Genomic DNA, 14,998 nt, shown 5'->3' with positions numbered 1-14,998 from the left:
TCATAGAGACAGAAAGTAGAATGCTGGAGCTGGGGAATAAGGAGCTAGTGTTCAAGGGGCACAGAGTTTCAGTTTGGGAAGATGAAAATGTTCTGGAAATGGATGGCGGTGATGGTTACACAATAATGTGAATGTACTCAATGCCACTAAACTGTACACTTAAAAATGGTTAAAATGGTAAATTTTATGCTATGTATATTTTACTGCACTTTATCAAAATTTAAATTTAAAAAACACTGGGGCCGGCCCGGTGGCGCAGTGGTTAAGTTTGCACGTTCCGCTTCTCGGCCGCCTGGGGTTCACCGGTTCGGATCCCGGGTGCGGACATGGCACTGCTTGGCACGCCATGCTGTGGTAGGCGTCCCACGTATAAAGTAGAGGAAGATGGGCACGGATGTTAGCTCAGGGCCAGGCTTCCTCAGCAAAAAGAGGAGGACTGGCAGTAGTTAGCTCAGGGCCAATCTTCCTAAAAAAAAAAAAACACCATTCTTTACTCACAGCCCATTCAAAAATACGTGGCAGCCAGATTTGACCTGTGGGTCGCAGCTGCTAACGTTTGCCCTAAAGAAACTTTCTCATGTGTGCCCCAGGAGATAAGTACAGGAGTACTGTCTGGTTATAAAGAAGAAAACAAGGAAATAACCTAAATATTCATCAACAGGAAAATGGAGAAATACTTTATGGTATAATTATGCAATGGAGCATCCAATGATAAGCGGAGTATGCTATAATTTATATGTAAAATTTAAGGCCCTACTGAATAATGCTATATTGTATTAAGGGATACATAAATATGTAGTAAAAGCATAAAAACATACATAGGAATGATAAACACTGGATTCATGGTAATAGTTAGCTCTGGGGAGGCGCGGGAGGAATGGGAATGGGAGTGGAATATACAGGAGCCTCAATTACATCAGTAATGCTTTACTTCTTAGACGAGATCTGATGCAAATATGACATAATGTTAAGATTTGATAAAAACTTAATGGTGGGTAAATAGGTATTCATTATGCTCCTTTCTATTCTTGTCTGATCTTTGAAATATTTCACAATGAAAAAATTAATTCAAAAAAGGGGAAAAAAGGAAAAAGGAGCAAATTTTTTAAGGAAAAAAATGAGAAACCATCCATTTCAAAACATGCCAGTAGCAGCCACAGGAAGAAGAGAAGAGGCCCTCAGTCCACCTCGCTGATCCTTCTGGGCTGCTGCAGGCTTCCTCAGCTCACTGGCTTAGAACTCAGGGGGCAAATGGGATGCACAGACCCACGTCTGGAACCAAAGGATGGGTCTGCCCGCAGTTTGTCCCCCTGTGGCTGGAGAAGGAAGGCTGACGGAACCCAGACCACCCACACCTGAGAAGCACACTCCAGCCACCATGTACTTTCCAGAGGCAAGCCTGCCCGCACCTGTAAGGCACAAGAAGTCATTTCAGGGCTTCAGCACGTTTTCTTGTGAAAACTCCAGGTTCTCTCACCAATACCTGCAGAGATGGGAAAAGACAGGCCAGACTTCTCTTGGGGACCCACTGTCAATCCAACAAACATTTATTGACCTTCATTCTAGTCCATGTTGAACGCTGTCAATTAGGATTAAGTTAGATTGAAAGTAACAGGAAACCCACGTAACAGTGGCTTAAACAAGACTGAAGTTTATTTCTGTCTCATGTGAAATCAATCCAGAGGCAGATAACTCAGGGCAGTGTGAAGGCTCCATCATTCCTAGGGTGTGACTTGTCCTCCCGTTCCAAGATGACAGACGGAGCTCCGGTGCTCAGATGTGCCCTCCAAGCAGCAAGATGCAAGAAAAGGAGAAGAAGGGCCAGGTTCCTCCCTTTTAAAGGAGTCTTCCAGACATCATCTCATGATTTTTCCACTGACATCTCATTGGCCAGAACATAGTCAAATGGCCACACTTACTCCAAGGAAAGCTAGGAAATGTAGTCTTTTTCTGATAAGCCATGAACCCAACTAAAAACCAGAAGTTCTATTACTAAGGACGAAGGAGTGAATAGATATCAGATCATGGATATTAGAGAAGGCGGCTCACAGTCTCTGTCACAGTCACCAACTTACTGTGTCACCCTGAGCAGGGGATGTCACCTCCTTGCCCTTCAGTCTTGGACTAGGTCATAGCTAAGATCCAAAGCATTGGATTAGGTCATAGCTAAGATCCTTTCCAGCTCTGACATGCTATTCTATGCTAAAGTTTTATATTTATATAATTTATCCATTCCAAAGTTGAAAGAGGCAAAGCAAAGGGAACTAATATTTATTTCTTTTTCATGAATGATTGTCACTTTCATTGTTTATTGCTTTTAAACCTCAGAAGCAACTACATGATGTTGGATGCATACCCCCTTTTAGAGATGAGAAAATTGAGGCTCAAGTAGGCTAAGCCACCTCCCAAACTCACAGCTTTAAGCGATGGGACCAGGATTTGAAACCAATCCATGTTCCTTTCCTGTACCATGCCATCAATTTCTGTATTTGGAAATAGACTCAAAGACAATCCCAGGTCTTTCACTTAGTAACAGTGTAACCTTGGACAAGTTACTTAACCTCATTTTACTCATCCACAAAAATGTGGAATAAAATGACACCTATGTTATAGGGCTGTTAAGAGGATTAAATGAATGAATAAACCTAAAAATACATGGAAGGGTGCATAAGTGTTGGCTATCATCATATTAGGCAGCAGTTGAGAGGTACCTTGAGGAAGAACTGGGGAGCAGGGAGGTTCCAGGCAGAGGGAACAGTCCAACCCAAAGCTGGGAGGAGGTGGAGGCTGAGTCAAGTCTTAAGGGATGAGCAGGAGTCGTGAGTCTCTTTCCAACCGTAGTACTTAACCAGGGCCTCAGGAAGGACCAGTCCTCACTAGGCACATATTTTATTTGAAGACACCTCAGAAAAACCCCTAAGCTTGAAAGATGATGCGACACGAATCCTGGATTTTACCCAGAAGGGAAGGGGAGGGTAATACATCCCAACTCCCAAATGCGATCTCTCCATGGCACCAGGCGCACGAAAAAGGAGACCACCTAACACCCAGAGAAAAGCACATGAACTTGGGTCCTGGCTCTGTCTTGGCCCTTATTGCACCATATTCCAGCTGTTTCCTTATTCATAGCTGGCCACCAGCCAGCACAGCAGGACCCAGCCCCACCTTCTGAACTTTATCCCCAAGCAGGAAGATGTTCTCCTCTGGGTACCTAAGAAAGGGACAGCCACACAGGGTCACACCCAAGGGTCCATCTGGCAAGGGCATCCCCGCTATCAGGACACCTGAGAGATAGGGTTGTCCTCCTCAATGCCAACCCCTCTCAAGAGGAGCATCACACTCTCTTAGGGACCATGTGCAGATCTGGCCTTCATAAAACTGGGCAAACCAGGATAGGAAGGGACCGAAAATAGGACTTGGGAAAACTGAGTTCTCATCCCTCATCTGCTACTAAGTAATTCTGTGACCTTGGGACAGTGCCTCAACCTCTCTGAGCTTAGGGTTCAGGGGAATAATCATTCCTTCTCATAAGGTCATTCATTTGTTGTGAAGATTAAATTAAATCATGCATGTAAGGGGTTAAAACAGCTCCCTACATACAGTAGGGACCCAGTCCACGCGAGTGTCCTGGTCTCTCAAGGTTCTCTCAGCATGACATTCTCCAGTGCTATGATAATGATTCTCATAAGGGGTTAGATGACTTCTCTTTTTTTTTTTTTTTTTTTTTTTCCTCCTAAGCATACCTTGTGACTCTGGACTTAATGAGTTTACCTGTGAACTTTTTCACACCATTTACGCTTTATGAATTTTCATCACATCTTTCAGATGATGAGAGATGTTAGGAGCCCCAGGTAGCATGTTCCTCTCCTCCCCTCCAAGCTCCAATGAGATCAGATGAATGGTATGGCCGTACAAGGGTCAGAAGCCAAATGGGAAGCAAATGTCAAGTTTATTCGTCAACCTGGTACATTCCAGCTCTTAAACACAGGCTTTCTTATAAGTTGTGTTTGAGAATTCCAATCAGGCCAAGGGTATATGTGGGACTTCTTAACTCCCAAATCTAGATATTGGAACATATCCCCATCTACACACCCAAAGGTGACCTGCAGAGAAGTGAGCAGGCCTACAGAGGAAGCTCAGCTCAACTACACAGACAAGGATGCAAACCTTCTATTAAGTAGCCCTGAGCCTGGACCAAATGTGCTCCACACTGAGACAGTAAGAGGAGGAGGATTCACTGAGGAGGGTGGGGTCAGAGAGGAAGCAACTGACCTGGTTCCTAATTCTGAGTCACAGTGGCCCACTATAAAAGGTGACCCATGAATATCAGCCTCTCACCAGCCAGTCTGGACACTCCTCTTCCAGGGCAGGAGCAAAGAATGGTCTAGAGAGAGATACCACACATACTTTAACATGCCTCCGTCATGGAAAGAGAAAGTTTGAGTGAGATTTCCAAAGAAAGGCAAGAAGGAGAGATGTTGTCTCTTGCCCAGCAACTCAGGTCTCCCTTTTTCAGTCTTAGCTTAAGCAATAGCAAACTCCTACTCTTGAACATGCACACATGTGCATGCACACACACACACACACACACACACACACACACACACCCAACCTGATCCCACCTGTGCAGGAAGCACAAGGTTGAAGTTGAGTGGAATGACGGAGTTTGGCCTCATAGCTGGACTTCTCATCCAAACAGAACACAGAAGCCTGACTAAAAGCACGTCCAAACCAGAAAACCATTGGAAAGATATTGCATGCCTTGTATGGGGCGTACACGGGAAGATGTGGCTGAATCTTGTTCCCACAGTCCCGGTGGCTGACATCCTAATAGAAACATGGTGATTCATCTGCCATTAACCCAACAGACCAGCAGGCCAAGGCCACAGGCTCACCAAGAGGGGTTTTATGGTAATTTCCTGAAAGCAGGATCCAGAGCCCACCCTGACACAGTTATTTCACTTGCAGGGCAGAACACTGGGGGAAGCAGTGAACTGGGAATTCTTGGGCATGCATTGTCTTCCCAGTTCTTCCTTTACCAGCCACTGAGCTTGGAGAGTTAGTTCCCCTTCTTAGGTCTCAGTTTCCCCCTTGCTACGTCTCATTTTTCTAACTTAAAAACAGGAATAATAGTCACTGCCCCTGTGGATCTCCCAGGCACATTTTAAGAAGCTCATGGACTCCAGCAAGGTGAGTGTGGGATATGTTCTCCAGAGGAGAGGGCCTGGGGGACACACAAAATCAGGAGGAAATTGCTAGTCCAACAACAAGAGCAATCAAGGGAAAGGGAGTCAGTTCACCTTTTCTAAGGCAAATGGGGCTGAGTCACCTGGAAAGACAATATGAGAAAGCCTCTTATAGGAAAGAAGAAAGCCAAAAGTTATAAGGAGCAAAAGAGATAATCCCATTGCAGAAGTGAATAACGAAAGAGCAGAGAGAAAAACGGTAAAGGTGATGGATTAAAACAGAAATCACTAAAAAAATTAAAAAATAAAAAAGGGAAAGAACCAAAGTGAGGTCTGCGTAAACAGAATCCTGGTAAATAGGAAAGAAAGACAGGGTAGCAGGCAGGAGTAGAGAGCCGTGCACAGACATTCCTTGGAAACGCAAGGAAATCAGAGAGGTGCTATGGAGCTGCAAGAGAAGAGACAGATAAAGGTGGGGTCCAGTGAGAAAGCGTGGACACCAGAGCAGTGTTTAGAGCTCTGCTTCCGGAGAAAGGAAAGCCTCAGAGAGAGTGGGCAGCAGGCTCTGGAGGGAGAATAACATCATAATTTCAGAACTGACCAAGCTATAAAACCAAGACAGTGCCCTCAGGGACTTAGGGTCTGGCGATTGAGTTCTCTAAACTGCCTCAAGACCAAGCCAACCTTGCATCGTTGTCCCAGAAAAACAAGAGGCTGCCAAGGAAACAACAACACATTTAGGAAGGACAGTCGGCAGCTCTGACAAGCTGGAGCCCGCTGCTGTGAATAAACCCCACCAGAAGTAGCAGCAGGCTTCTGTGCCAATGCTGGCATGAGGGGGATGCACCAGCAGACAAGGCTGGTGGAGCCACACTGGACAGCAGCGAACCACTCGGCCACCCTTAGAGAAATCACAGCGGGCCAACAGAGGAAGTCGTGGGGAGTCATCATGTTCAGATCCACAATAAGCTTTGGACCAGACAGTGGGCCAGGAGAAATGTCGGCGGGAAGGTTGGAGGTGAAGAAAATGCCAAACAATGGGGAAAATGGAAAGAAAGAAGCTGGAGAGAAGAGTGTACATAGGAGGCTGAGGTTCAGATATTAGCCTTTGGAAAGTGCATGAGGGCGGACCAAGTGAGGTGTGTTACCGTTGGGCAGGGCTGGACCAGTAGGGCAAACACAGAAGGTCATTTGAGTACTTTCTGCTGGAAGAAGAAACACTGAGCATCATCAACGCATGTATGGTACTTCAAAGTGTACATAGCTACAACTTTTTGAGCACCTACTAGGTGTGAGGCAATGGGCTAGGCACATTACAGACATTAGCTCCCTCAATTCTCACACACAGGCACACACACGCACGCACACTTTATTGACAAGAGCATTGAGACTTAAGAGTGCTTAAGCAATTTGCCTAAGGCCACACAGCTAAGTGGCAGAGCTGGGAATTTGGATTCACTTTGGTTTGACTCCCAAGCCCATGCTCATAATTGCTCTTCTGTTCTTCAAGAAGAGAGAAGGTAATGCTACTTTAAGAGAGCCTTTCATTTTTTCCTATCCTACTGGAAATCCAGTACGAAGGGAGGGCTCTGTGGAAACGTTCTCTAGAATGGGATGGGGCCCCGAGTCATCTGCTCTGGGCTGAATGTGGGCTTCTCTTCCATTCTCCTCCAGCCCCTGTGCTTACTTCTGCCTTCAGGATGTATCAAAATTACTTGTTTACACATCTGTCTCAGCCATTAGCCTAGTGAGTTGTTCTCACCCCTGGCTGCACATTAGAATCTCTTTTTAAAAATAACAATTCCTGGGTCCCACTCAAGACCAATTAAATCAGAATCTCTAGGGCTAGGACTTTGGCATTTGTTTTTGTTTTTGTTTTTTAATTTCTCAGACGATGACTCAAATGTGCCATGGGGTTTGCAACCCACTGTTGCAGACTGTGGGCACCTCAAGGTCAAGTACCAGGTCGTGGGTGTCTGAATCCCCAGAGCCCAGCAGAGTCCGGTTCATAACAGGTGCTTGACACACGTTTAATGAGAGGATGAACACAGACAGCAGAAGATGATCAGGAATACAGGAAGGCAAATCAGAGGAGTATTATGCAGAATGGGGGAGGGGCAGGGGCAGGGGGGAGGAGTGATTTTTTGAGACTGAGAAGCAGAAGAGTCTTTAAGATGCCAGGGGCAGAAGAAGAACTTGGATGAGGTTGCGTGATCATGAGGTTGTCTTGCATAACAAATCTCTAGTTAAAACTGATATGAAGCTTCAATGAAGAATAAACAGCACCTGCCTCAGAGAGAAATGCGGTGAAGTGGAATAAAAAACGTGAGTTTCTGAATGTGCCCGAACAATGGGCTTTGGGGGCCAGAACCCTTGCTGTTGCTGAGAGGAGATGAAGAGGGCAGATGCCAAAAAAGGAAGAGAAAAAACAGAACTGTGATATTGAGAATCACTGAAACATGTGAAAGAATATGACCGGGGAGATAAAACTCACAATTTAAAAATAAAATGAGGAAACAAGAGAAAACAAACCCCAGAATAAGAGTGAAGTGAATTCGTAAGTCATCCATATGCATGCTTGCTCAAAATACTATTGTTTTAGCAGTGAAAAAAGAATTAGAGGTAAACAAAATATGCAAATGCATTTTATAATGAAAAATCCTGTGATGAACTACTGAGATAATCGTCACACGAAAATTCTCTGAAAAAATACAAAATGTTCTAGAAAGGCGAGATGGCATGATCATCATTCTAAGGTATTACTGCTGTGTGTGCTAAGAAAATTGGCTCTCCAAGTGTTGGTCATTGGCTCAAAGTACCCTTAGTTCAGTTTCAGAGATCTCTTAAGAGGGAGACTCTCCAAGGCTGGGACCCGGAGAAGAACAGGCTTGCCTGGTAAATGCACTAGTTACCCGGGGGCCATCTCAAGATGGAAGATTTGGTTTAAGTCTCTGGCTGCAATACATACAGCCAGAAAACAGAGAGGAATAAAATAAAGGGAAAAGGCTAGTTAAAGGAGAGAAGGGTGATATATCTAGCATTTATTGAGTGCCTACTACATGTCAGGCACTGGGCATAAGGTATTTCATTTAACCACCAAAATAACTCTACAAGAGCCTTCAACTGGCCCAAGATCATATTAGATATTAGAGTTCCTTATGGCCCTCTTCTATTTTCACTCCATACTCTTTCCCTAGCATCACACTCATAGCCATAACTCTAATAATAATGATCCATGAAAAGTCTCCAGGGGCTGGCCCAATGGCATAGTGGTTAAGTTCAGCATGCTTCGCTTTGGAGGCCCAGGGTTCGTGGGTTCAGATCCCAAGCACAGACTTACACCACACATCAAGCCATGCTGTGGCAGCGACCCACATACAAAGTAGAGGAAGATGGGCACAGATGTTAGCTCAGGGCCACTCTTCCTCCCCAAAAAACAAAACCTCCAGCCGAGTCTTCTCTGAGCTTCAACTCAATTCAGATATTTCAAATGCATCTTCAACTCTTCAAGTCCAAAGCAGATGTTTCAACCTCTTCCCCAACCCCTTCCCCGTACCTGATCCTCTTCTGATGTTTCCTGTACCAGTGATCCCTACCCCCAAACTGTTATCCCCATTAGATGTGCAAACCTGAAACCTGGAGTCTTTCTTGATACCCCATTATCTTGCATCACTGTCCATATACAATCTACCTCAAGTCCCACTTATTTTACTTCCTAAATATCTCTTATATATATCCACTTCCCTAATTTTCCATCTCGCCCTCCCTGCCTAGACCAAGCTACCATCTTCTCTTGCCTAGACTGATGCAATAGCACTGGGTCTCCCTGTCTACTCTGACCCTCTCCAACTGGTTCTCCACATAGAAGCCAAAAGGATCTCTTCAAAACACAAATCTGATTGTGTCTCTACGTCCAACCCACTCCAGCCCCAGCAGTTTTGAATAAACCATTTGAATGGATTCACATCACTCTTCAGAGTAAAACCAAAGTACTTCACATGACCTACAAGGTCTGGCATGATGTGACCTCCTGCCTCATGGTCACCTGTATCTTCCTCTCTGTCTACTCTCCAGTCTCACTGGCCTTGTCTCAGTTCTTGTCCTCCTGCCAAAGGACCTTTACATGGACTGTTCCTTGTGTCCCCACTCCTCAACCTCTGAACTCCTACTTACTCTCCAGATAGTAGGTCCCCTCTAATGGAAGCCTTCTTTGACATCTTATTAGATCACGTCCCCTAATAAGATTTTATCTCTCTTCTAAAAACATTTTTAAAACTTTGAACTTTACATTTGTTTCAGTGACCATTTGCTTCCCTCACTAGTCTATAATCCAATGAGGGCAGAAATTACGTGGTTCATCTCTGCCCTGTGTCCCCAGCACTTAGACAATGCTTGGCACATCATAGGTGTCCAGTGGAATTTGCAGAAAGAAGGGAGGCAGGCAGGTGGGAAAGGAGATGGCTAGGGAGTGGCAGAGTCAGGATCCAAACCTGGGTCTGTCCCCTCCAAAGCCCAGGCTTTCTCAGCACCAAGGAACACAGGGAAAGGGAAGGAGGAGAGAAGATATTATCTCCCCACCGTCTGGTCCAGGTGAAAAGAGGCTATTCCCTCAGAGAGGGCAAAGCAGTGCCATTGTCTATGGAATCTTGTCATTGGTCTTCCTTTCTTCTTACCTTTGACTGCCAGATTACGCCTCCTCACACCAAACTCTAGGCAGACTGGCTCCATGAGGCACCAAGAATTATTTGGTTTATATTTTCAATGGCTCACCACTGTTCTCAGAATAAAGTCCCAACTTCTTAACACGATTTATGGGCCCCCCTTGGCGTTTCCTAATTTTCTTTTCAATTCCCTCTCCCATCACTGCTTCTTCTCATCTAAGATTCTAACCAAACATTCTGTGTTCCTTCATATCCTACCTCAGGACAAGCAGCTTCCTCTCCATTCTACTCCCACCCACCCTGTCTGCCTGATCACCTCCTACTAGTCCTTCGAGACCCTCCCACATTTCCTCATCTCCCGTCTCCCTCATCCACCTCTTTGCTCCCTAACAGTTCCCACCTTTAACCTTGGGCTGGGTTTGGGGTGGATAAACGAAGGTTTGATTTCTCCTACTCTGGTTGTTGGTTTTTTTCCTGCCGCTACATCTAACCTGTGAATATTATTAATTATCCATCCACGGCTCTCTGCTGCTTCAAACATTTCAATTATATTTATTTGATCTCTGGATGAGAGAGGATTTTCTAAGCATAAAAGCAATGGAAGAAATCACTAAGGGAAAGAAAATCAATACATTTGACTACACCAAATTTAAAACTTTGGGGCATCAGAAACCATTCTAAACAAAACTAGAAGGCAAATGACAAGGCTGGGGAAAATATATGCAATAAATAGGACAATGGGTTGTTACCCTTAATATATAAAGTGTTCATATAACTTGATAAGAAAAATATTAAAATCCCAGTAGAAAAATGGGGAAAAGACATGAATAAGTACAAACAGCTAATAAACATGAAAAATGTTAACTTGACCAGTAGTTAGGGAAATGCAAATTAACACACCACCAAACCATCGTTCACCTACCAACTTAGGATAACATTAAAGGCTGGTGAGGGGACAGAGAACGTTTGATAGTTTTCCAAGAAAAAGTAAGAGCTTTTCCCATTTCAATGGCTCCCCAATACCTCGAGGGAAAGACCAGGCTCTAGCCCTCCCCTTCCTCTGCCATCCCATCTCCCACCATGCCCACCTCCGGGCACTTGCAGCACTAACTTCCGGAGCACAGTACGGAATGTCACATCACGCAATTCCTGGATCTCCTGTCCTCCCCCCACCTCCACCGTCTCCTACCTCACCCAATCTTCTTCTCCCAGCCAACACCTCCTCCTCCTTGACTATTCTTCTGAGACATCACCACCTTCAGGCAACTCTCATGACCTAGATTTGGTGCCCTTACTCTGTGCTCTCATTACGTACATCTCCTCACTTAGCATTTACCGCATTATATTAAAAATGACTCTTTATGGGTTTCTTTCCACCTTAGATTATATGCCCCTCAAGAGACACATTATATTTTTGTCCATTCCTATATTCCAAGGCTCAATCCAGTGTAGATGCTCAACAGATGACTCTTGAACTAATCAATCATGTGATAAATTAGTTATCCCATTTTGCACCATAAATTTTTGCCGCTATTCTGATAAAGGCATGTTTTACTTAAAATGGATCAAATTAAGTCATTTTGGATGGAGAGAGAATCCCTCACCCACGAGCCAGCCCTCATTTTAGTGCCCACGTTCCATCATCCTGTGGGTTGTAACTGATTAGTGAGCCATGAAATTAATTTATGGGTCACGACAACCATTTTTTTAAGTGACAAATATTAGAATTAGAAGTGAATGGAATGACGCCACATCCATTGTCTCCTCCCAATTATGGACTTCCCCCACATGCCCCAGGCAAGCAGGAGTGGAGGTTAAGAACACGGGGTGGGGAATTGAAGTTCCTGCTCTGATTCTTATTAATTCTAGGAAAGTTACTGATCTCTCTATGCCTTGGTTTCCATAGCTGTAAAACGGAGGTGAAAAAAATACAGATGGGAGGCCAGCCCCATGGCTGAGTGATTAAGTTCACACGCTCCACTTCAGCAGCCCAGGGTTTTGCCAGTTCAGATCCTGGACAGGGACCTAGCCCCGCTCATCAAGCCATGCTGAGGCAGCGTCCTACATAGCAAAGCCAGAAGGACCTACAACTAGAATATACAACTGTGTACTGGGGGGCTTTGGGGAGAAGAGGAAAAAAAAGATTGGCAACAGATGTTAGCTCAGGTGCCAATCTTTAAAAAAAAAAAATACAGATGGGATGAACCAGAAAGGACCCAGTCATGCCTCAAATTCTCAAAGCTCTACTTGTCAGCATTTCTGATAGAGACACCTCATGTAAAGGCCAGCAACAGACCCAGCACAACCACATTATGCCCCCCGGCGCTTTCTGCTCTGATGCCTAGCCCCTCTCTTCCTCCCTCGCCACCCAGTTGCCCACCTTACCTTCATACCATGATTGAGTTGCCAGCGTCTCAGACTGAGGGGGAAACATGTACCCAGTGGCATCAGGCAAATGTATGGGTCCTGGAGCCTAACGTGACAGGGTATGAAGTAAGTGACTCTTTCTAAATTGCAAATCTGATCAAGTCACTCCTCTGGTTAAAGCCTTTCTATGGTCCCCATTATGCTCAGGATAAAGCTTCAACTCCCTAATATGGCCTATAAGGTTCTCCCTGATCTGAGGCCCGGCCAGCCTGTCCAACCCTTCCCCCACCGCCCCTTACAGCCCATACTCCAGCCCTCCCCAGTCACCTGCATTTCTCACATTGGCCACGCTCTCTCAGCCCTGGACTTTCCCACATTATCCAGTCTGCACACAACACTTCTCTGACCCTCTGTCAAGTCTCAACTCAGGCACCAGCTCCTCCCAGCGTTCTTCCACGACTATCGTGATCTCCCCGCCTCCCTGTTCTGTGCCCCTGTGGCCCCCTGCTATGCATCCCTCCCTCACTGCACTGGCCACAGCCGTGGTTCAATCAGCTGCTCATCCGTCTCTCTTGCTTCTTAAGGACAGGGCTGGTGCCTTTTGTTCCATCTCCCCAGCACCTGGCACACCTCCCCCAGAGTGAGCAAACAGTACGTGTTGGAGGAAGGGAGGCTGCAGGGAGGGAGGAGTTGAGAAGGGAAGGAGAGAATAGAGGGAAGGAGGAAATAGATGGAAATTCTTCACTTGACACCTTCCCCAAATGTCTGAGGTCATCAAGCAACTCAGGGGCTCTGAAGCGTAAGCCATTTTCTAAAGATCTGGCTCATGAGGGCTCACAGAGCAGAGGGTGTCTGAAGAGAAGGAAGTCCTGGAACCAGGCAGGTCAGGGTAAGCACTGGGGGGAGGCGGAGGCCAGGAGCACGCGTTCCGTCTGGGCGGTTTCCCAAGCTGGAGGAGGCCCCTGAGCCCTGCTCGGGAGGAATGCGAGCTTGAGCAATCAGCCCTGGGAACACTGATAAGAGGCCCAGAGCCTTGACTGTCTCCATGTCCTGAACACACTTGGGGTGGGGCAGGGCCAAGCCTGGGCCACTCTCCCCACTGCAGGCATTCCAGATTTTGGGCTACTCAGTTCCAAAGGTCGTGAACAGCAGCTCCTGTCTGGACAGAGCCATGGTTACTGAGGCGACATCATGTGTATCAGCTGCATCAGGGCATGGGAGGCCTTGGGGAAAGAAGGGTTAACGATGGCTTATCAGTATCAGGCACACAGCTGGGCATTCCACAGACACCATTTCATTTGATTGGCATACCAACTCAATGAGGCAGTAGCCTTGAGTTTATAAGTGAGAGAGCTAATGACCAGAGAGGTTAAGTAACTTGTCCAAGCTCACACAGTGAATGAGCCCAAATTTGAACATAATTCCGTCTGACTTCAAAGAAAGGAGGTAACCTCAGCCAACTCCCAAAGGGCCTAGAGGAATGGGGTTGCCTCCTACCCCAAAGACGGTGCTTCCCCCTCCGTTATCCAGAGACTTATTATTTTTCTGCACTGGAGATGAAAGAACAACTACACTGCAGCAGAATGAGATCCTGCAGTCTAGCAGGCACTTCCGACGTCTTCAGCAACCTCTCCCCACAGCTGAAAGGGCGGCATCTCAGGGCTTCAGGAAGCTGATGTGCCAGGACTTGCCAGGGCACAGGGAAGGTGACAGTGGGCGTCACTTTAGGGGAAACTTCCCCACCCACAACCCCACACCTGGTGGATGGTATATGAGATGCCAATTCAGGGTTGTTTCTCTGCGCCTCAGGGCTCTGGACCAAGTTACAAGTGTGGCAGCCACTGCAACCTTAGCATGAATTGGTGTCCAAGCTGTTTATGAAAGCAGGTTTTGAAAGGGAGGAAAAAAGACAAAAACGGGAGGACTGTGGATGTCTATTTGTGGAGGCCACAAATAGAAAAGTCAAAGTGGCCTTGTGGACATTTCCCACCCACAGCTCCCCAGCAGGCCAGGAAAGGTAACTACCTGGGATGCATTCAGGGTTGATGGGAGTGGCCAATCCAGTCAGGTGTACCCTGGAATCAGGAGTCCATCCTTCAGTCCATGAGAGCTGAGCTCCAGCTTCCCTCTCCTGACTCCGCCTCCCCAGGTGGGATTGGGGGCACACTGTGCCAGTTAGAAGCACCCTGCTCTCCAGGAGAGAATGGAATGTGCCCAACAACACACCTGAATGCCAAACAAGGCCCTGATCCTGGACTTGGGAACGTGTGTTCCTCGTCATCTAGAATCGGGCTGAGGGAGTGCTGACTTGAGTTGGGGCAGAGAAAATGAAGTGGGAACAAACATGGAGCTCCAAACATCTTAACAGCATGGGATATGAACGAAGGCCGCCCCAAGCCAGGCCCCTCCCCCAAGAGCGAGGGTGGCTCTGAGACCCTGGGAAGCAGCCGAGTGCTCAAGGCGTCCCTATAGGCTTATGATGGAAATGACACAATTTGGATGCGTGTCTGAATTATGCAACTTCTGGGTTCCACAAAGGTCTCAAGTTATAAAAATGCTCATCTTTCAATTTTTCAAAACCAATAGATGTCAAAAGAAAGGGGAACACGTTCTTCATGGACGTCATTGCTAAGGTGGTGGTACCCTCACCTCCGCCTGAACTCTCAGGGGTCTTAAAACACCTCATTTTGAGTCACACACACCGGGCATCCTCAGGATTCTTCGGCTCTCTCCTTCCATCCTCAGTTCTCACATAAATGTCCCACTGCACACCTTGCATTTGAA

General features: G+C 46.3%; 1 protein-coding gene across 2 annotated transcripts in view; it reads right to left on the bottom strand.

Annotated features, from left to right (window-relative positions):
• The window catches only part of SPACA3 (sperm acrosome associated 3), a 35,885-nt gene extending 21,014 nt beyond the window's left edge, over nt 1-14,871 (bottom strand). Inside the window, exons 1-2 of one of the 2 annotated variants that reach the window (XM_044745050.2) lie at nt 12,542-14,871; nt 12,233-12,320 (exon numbers count right to left, since the gene is read on the bottom strand). The gene's annotated coding sequence lies outside the window, so the exon portion shown is untranslated. The other variant, XM_070482772.1, reaches the window with a different exon arrangement.
• Nucleotides 14,872-14,998: the final 127 nt, after the last annotated feature.

This window comes from Equus asinus, chromosome 13 (genome assembly GCF_041296235.1).
Source record: "Equus asinus isolate D_3611 breed Donkey chromosome 13, EquAss-T2T_v2, whole genome shotgun sequence".
Taxonomy (NCBI): domain Eukaryota; kingdom Metazoa; phylum Chordata; class Mammalia; order Perissodactyla; family Equidae; genus Equus; species Equus asinus.
The sequence above is the reverse complement of the archived record's forward strand: the minus strand, read 5'-3'. Positions and strand labels throughout refer to the sequence as shown.